The 6,621-nt window shown below is 48.5% G+C and overlaps 1 long non-coding RNA gene across 1 annotated transcript; it reads left to right on the forward strand.

The window, feature by feature from the left end:
* The first annotated feature begins 299 nt into the window (after window positions 1-299).
* LOC116070886 lies at window positions 300-6,621 on the forward strand. Its single transcript, XR_004110616.1, has 2 exons — window positions 300-404; window positions 6,010-6,621. It is a non-coding gene; the product is annotated as an uncharacterized LOC116070886 (long non-coding RNA).

Here is a 6,621-nt window from a genome sequence, read left to right on the forward strand (position 1 = left end):
AACTGTGTGACATTGGACAAGTTACTTTACTTCTCTGAGCCTGTTTTTCTCATCTGTAATACACAATGATATTGACATTTCTTCATAGGCACAGGGTGTGAGGGCTAAGTCGTTTCAACAAATGTTGAGTCCTTGGAACATTACCTAGTTGCCAATAACCTTGGTAAATGTTAGCCAGCTTTGATAAAACATTTCATTATTGAAGAGAGAACATTCTGTCATTTACCATTCTCTGGTTGCCTTGCTCTCTTCTGGCCCTGAACTTTGGGGTCTGAATGTTCCAGAGTTTCAGGCAGTGGCTTTAACAGACAAGGAGATGGAACAAAAGGATTCTCTTGAGAACAGACCAACCCTGGAGACCACGTGAGATATGGCTGGCTTCCTGCCTGCTCTAGAACTAGGGGGTGAGCAGGCTCCTCCATCACAGCCTCCTGGGGCTCTGCAGTGTGTGTGTGTGTGTGTGTGTGTGTGTGTGTGTGTGTGTGTGTGTGTGAACTAGGGGGTGAGCAGGCTCCTCCATCACAGACTCCTGGGGCTCTGCAGTGTGTATGTGTGCGTGCGTGCGTGTGCGTGTGTGTGTGTGTGTGTGTGTGTGTGTGTGTGTGTGTGTGTGTGTGTGCATGTGGTGGGGGACAGCTGGAGCTGTCCTGTCTACACCAGTATCCAACCACCTTCTTCGGAAGTGAGCCTTGGGTTTGAATTGGGCTGTGGAGGCCAACGTGGGATAGTGTGTGCTGAGAGGAGGGAAATGGTTCCTGTTGAGGGATGAAAGGCAACTATAGGTTGCCCTAAACCAAGGCAGGTTTTGGGAAGACGATGCACAGAAGCCCAACATCAGGGGCCTGCAGTGATGGTTCTGGGTGTAGCCCAGAGTTAAAACTTGCAGGAACTGGGCCAAGTCAGACAGGATGGATGGATGGATGCAGGATTAGATGATCTGGTAAAAGTTTGAGGATCAAGCCTGGGAAACGTTCAGGTTGGGGTTCCTCATCTGGGGTTGCCCTAGTTAGCATTCTTATTACTGTGATAAACACCACAGCCAAAATTGACTTGAGGAGGGAAAGGGTTTGCTTTAGCTCACAGTTCTACACTACACTGTCACAGAGGGAAGACTGGGCAGGGACCTGCAAGCAGGAGCTGATGCAGAGGCCATGGAGGGCTGCTGCTTATTGCCTTGCTCCCTGTGGGCTGCTCAGCCTGCTTTCTTAGAGAACCCAAGACCACCTGATCATGTGTGACATCATCCACAATGGGCTGGACTCTCCCACATCAATCACTGATTAGGAAAATGTTACCCACAGGCTTGACTACAGGCTAGTCTGATGGAGGCACTTTCTCATTTGGGATTCTAGCTTGTGTCAGGTTGTCAAAAAAAGAAAAGAAAAAAGAAAAAGAAAAAAAAAGAGAAAAAATAGCACAAGGTGAGAAAATAGAAAATAGAGGAGGAAAAGTGGGAAGGGGAAGCAGAGGGGGCAGGATTTGAGAGAAGCAAGGGGAGGTAGGAAAAGGAGGGTGGTGCTGTAGGAGGGAGAGGGAATGGAGAGGGAGGAGATCTAGGAGGAGGAGGAGGACTTTCCGTGTTTGTTCTAAGTGATTTCTTCTAGTCCACTTTCTAATCAGCTAACTCTCTCTTCAGCCTTGTCTAACCCACTGTTCCACGGCTGCTGCTTCATTTGTGTCTCTGCATGTCTGCTGCCTTCTTCAGCAAACCCTTCATGTCACTTTCTATGGTTTCTGTTTCCTGACATTCCAAGCTATTAGTTCTTTAAACACGCGATTCCTAGTTTTGTGTGTTTGTGTGTGTGTGTGTGTGTGTGTGTGTGTGTGTGTGTGTGTGTGTGATGTGGTATGTATGTATACTTGTTCATGGGAGTATAAGTGTATGTGTACATGTGTGTGCAGAAGCATGTGGAGACCAGAGAGTGATGTCAGGTCATCAGTCACTCTCCACCTTAGATATCAGGAAGGAATATGCTTCCTCACATATCCAGAGCTTGGAGGTTGGTAGGTGCCAGCCCGTGCCTGGCCATGCTGACCACTCATAGTGCTATGGATGGACCAGTGTTTGCATTACTGGCCAGCTGCATTTAGTCAACATGCTAGGTTTTGGGGTGTCATGTTTGTTTCCTCAGCTTTGCTAAATGGCAGTCACAGCTCCAGCTTCATGTTGATGTTCACAGCCAAGCAAAAGGGACTGGGATGGGGCAGCTAAGGTGGTCCCTTCCTTAGGAAAACATATATTTGCTGACTTCCTCAAGTAGATCCACCCCCCCACAAAAGAACCCCCGTGCTCAGCACTGAGATCCAATGCAGAGCCAGTCCAGTGCAGAGGAGGTTGGACAGACCGATTGACTGGGCATGGAGGTCTTGGGGGTGACTGGGTTATGGAGGCCTTGATGGCTCAGTTGCATGGACTGGGTCAGTGCCCTGAGGCCATTTACCTATCTTTTCTTCCCTCCATTCCTCCCCTAGACACCTCCATGCTGAACAGTTGCTGGCTCCCTGCCTCTGCCAGGATCAGCTTCTTGGATGTGAGACCTGGGCAGTCGCACAGTGACCCTAGGATCAGATGCACCATGGCCATGATGCTCTGTGTGACATCCTGACACTCTAAGAGATCCCACAGAGCTTGAGGCTGGGCAGACGGGGTCCTCAGTGTGCCACATGGCACCCACAGGGAGTAAAAGGTCACAAGATGCAAAAGCTGTCCCTAGAGAGCTGACCGCTCTGATAAGACTGTCTTCAGACGTCCCTCCTGCCCTAGGGGATGCGAGGAGTGTCTCAAGTGAAGGATATAATTTTAGTGGGGAGAAAATGAATACTTGATTTAATCTTGTTGAAGCACTGGTAATTAATTGGAACATAATGTAAAATATGCTAATTGGAATGCAATGTAAAATATGCTAATTGGATCATATTGTAAAATAAGTTAAATGTCATATAAAATTAGCTTATTTTTCAACTAACCCATCTTCTCACTCCCACTTGCAAGGCCATTACCCTTCTATGGGCTCAGTTTAGCTCCCCCATTCCTGTCTGTCTGTCTGTCTTTGTCTGTATGTCTCTCTCATGTGTTTCATTAGAGTTGCTCACTGGAGCACTGGCGCCTTACCACAGTCTGCATCCCTGAAGAAAATCCCTCTCCCTCCGCCATCGGCCATGAACTGCATGTAAATCCTTATGAAGGGATGTGAGCCCTTTCCACAACAGGATGTCAATGGACTCCCAAGGTCTTGTGTGGGTAGATCACAGCTGCTCTGAGTTTAAGTGAGTTTAACTGATAAACTGGGCCCTGAGGCTAGCTCCACAATCCCTGCTGTCTCTAGATCTTAAATTCTTTGGGCCCCTTTGTCTCTGACGGTGCCTGAGCCTTGGAAGGGTTATGTAGGCATCCCATTTCTTTGCCTCCTCTTTTCATATATTGTTTTGACTTTTGGGGAAGTCCCTTGAAGTTCCATATGAATTTTAGGATGTGTTTGTCCACTTCTGCAAGCAACGTTACTGGGATTTTGAGAGGACCTCCATCTGTGTGCAGATGTGTCATTTTAGTAAGATGGAGTCTTCCATCCACGAACAGCATGGATCTCAGCATCTGCAGCTTTCTGAATGCTGTGACAAAGTACTGGAAAGGAAGCAACTTAGGAGAAAAGGTCTGGCCGGGCAGTGGTGGTGCACGCCTTTAATCCCAGTACTCAGGAGGCAGATGCATATAGATCTCTATGTGTTCAAGGCCAGCCTGGTCTACAGAGTGAGTTCCAGGACAGCCAGAACTAAACAGAGAAACCAAAAACAAACAAGAAAACAAAAAATAAAAAAACCCCAGGTATGTCTGGAAGAAGGAAGAGGAATAAGGAGGAGAGAGAGAAGAGAGAAGAGGAGGAGGAAAGAGGAGGAGGAGGATGGGGAGGAGGAGGAGAAGAAGGAGAAGAAGAAGAAGAAGAAGAAGAAGAAGAAGAAGAAGAAGAAGAAGAAGAAGAAGGAGAAGAAGAAGGAGAAGAAGAAGAAGAAGAAGAAGAAGAAGAAGAAGAAGAAGAAGAAGAAGAAGAAGAAGAAGAAGAAGAAGAAGAAGAAGAAGAAGAAGAAGAAGTAGTGGAGGAGGAGGAGGAGGAAAAAGAAGAGGAAAAAGAAGAGGAAGAAGATGGATTTATTACAGCCCATAGTTTGAGGGGCTAGCCCACCATGGTGGGAAAGGCCTGGGGGCAGAGCATCGTGAGGCCACTGGTCACATGTATCGTGAGGCCACTGGTCACATGTATCGTGAGGCCACTGGTCACATGGATCGTGAGGCCACTGGTCACATGTATCGTGAGGCCACTGGTCACATGTATCCACAGTCAGGAAATGGCGTCTGGAGCTCAACTCATTTTCCCCTTTTCGTTCAGTTCAGATGCCCAGCCCTCAGGATGCTGCTGCCCAAATTTGGGGTGAGTCTTTCCACATCAACTAACTCAATCTAGAAACTCCCTCACATACAGAGCTGGAGGCTTGTCTCTTAGGTGGCTTTAGATCTTGTCAAAGTTGACAGTCTTGAAAGATAATTCTCTGTGTGTATGTGTTCACGTGGCTGTATGTTATATGTGTATCTCTGTGTGTCCATTGTCATATTTATCTTTTGAGGCAGTCTCTCACTGACTGAACATGGAACTCATCAGTGAGGCTAGGTTGGCTGACCATTGGGCAACCCTCTGGCCTTCCTCATCCCAATGCAGAGGTTACAAGCACACACTGCTATGCCAGGATTTATGTTGGTTCTCATGATTCAAACTCAAACTCAGACAGGTGCTGAACGAGCTCCCATCCTGAAAGATAACTATCCAAAAATCAAGAACCCTAGACCAGCCAAGGTCTATATACATCTGTAGTCCCAGGACTTAGGAGGTGGGGGCAGAAAAATCAAGGGTTCAGGGTCATCCTTGGCTACTTATAGATTTTGAGGTCATCCTGGGCTACAGGAGACCCTTTCTCAAAACAAAGCAATCAGGAATCATTTTGGAACTTCACAGGGTCCACAGGGTCAAATTTGAGATCCATGGGGAAGAACTGTTAAACAGAGGAAGAGTGACTTCAAAAGCCCCATGTCCTTTAGGCATGTAGAAGCCAAGGAAGAGAATAAAAAATGTTTCTGTGCCTCAACCTGTCCCCCTCTCCCCTGATAGTGTGTGTGTTGTGATCATAAAAAGAGAAAGAGCTATAAGAATATGTTCTGGCAGGGTGTGGGGGAAGGGGGTGCCCCAGCGGGCCTATGCCGAGGCATCCCTTCCTCCTGAGGCACCAGACACACTCTGGTATGGTATAGAATAGAGTTTATTTAGGGCATGGGGAAGGGAGTTAAGAAGGTAGCAGAGGCAGAGAAAGGCAGAGAGAGGAGAGAGTAGAGAAGTGGAGGCCAGCCATGACTATGTGGAGAGATGGGGGAAGGGAATGGGGAGCAAGGGGGCAAGAGGCAAGAGAGAGAGGCAGGAGTAAGAGGGGAGTAAGAGAGAGGAGTAAGAGAGAGGAGGGGCCAAGCAGCCCCTTTTACAGGGCCAAGCCTATCTGGCTGTTGCCAGGAACTGCGGGGGTGAAGTCCAGACAGAATGCCAATAGTGTGGACCTGCTTGCTGCTGAAAGGTGCCCTAGTTGGGAGGCTGTCACTCAGGACGGCCCTCTGCACCCCACTCCCATTTCAATGTTTCTTCCAGTACCTACACATACTTTAGGGAATCATTGCTTTCTGCTTGGGCAAATTTAATTCTCCCCAACGACACAAGGTGGCAGAAAGCAGCCAGAGGGCCTTAGCTAAGGGAAGAGATGTAGGGGAAGGGAAGGCAGGGGCTGGAGGAACAGGAGAGAGGGACGAAGTGTCAGCAGGCCGCATCTCCCTGGGGACAGTGTGCCTGTCCTCTGTGGGCCTTGGATGCTGGCCACACATGCGACTCAGCCCAGCAGGTGGCTGACAGCTTGTTCAGTAAGACCCAAAGCCCAGGCACCGAGGGAATCTCTCTCTCTTCTCTGCACCCCTTTGCACAGCTGCTGCGTCCTAAGGCAACCCTCTGGATATTCACCAGGAGTGTTCCAGCCAGACTGTCACCCAGAAGCAGCAGGAGGGCTCCCCAACCTGCTGTCTGTCCCAATGGTGTCCTGCAAAGGGAACCAACAAAATCTGCTGAGTCATTGCTGAAGGTTGCCACGGGGACAGATGGACGGGTGCTGATGAGATTGACAGTGATGGCTGGGTTCAAGTCCCAGCCTAGCCATGACCTTGATGACTGACCTTGACCTGGGCCTCACCTCTCCAGGCCTCAGTTTACCTTTCTGTCCCATGAAGATTGATATAAGCCGGCTCTTCATTCTTCCACCACTCTGGAAATCTCAACTTCCCAAATGGGAATATTAAAGGTGGGCGGGGCAGAGGAGGTGCAGGAAGGATGTGGAACAAGATGGAGCATTCCAGGATGAACGGAGATTTCCCAAATGCAGCACGGGTGTTCTGCTGTGTGAGGAGCAAGGAATGCTTTTGTTTTGTTTTAATTGGAATGGTTTTGCAGAATTGTTTAGATTCTATTTTGATTTGGGGCATAAGTGGGCTCTGCCCCGCTTATGGGATCCTCTGCAAAACAAAGAAGAAACTGTCTCCAGAGA

The sequence above is a fragment of the Mastomys coucha genome, unplaced genomic scaffold, assembly GCF_008632895.1.
Source record: "Mastomys coucha isolate ucsf_1 unplaced genomic scaffold, UCSF_Mcou_1 pScaffold22, whole genome shotgun sequence".
In the NCBI taxonomy this organism is placed as follows: domain Eukaryota; kingdom Metazoa; phylum Chordata; class Mammalia; order Rodentia; family Muridae; genus Mastomys; species Mastomys coucha.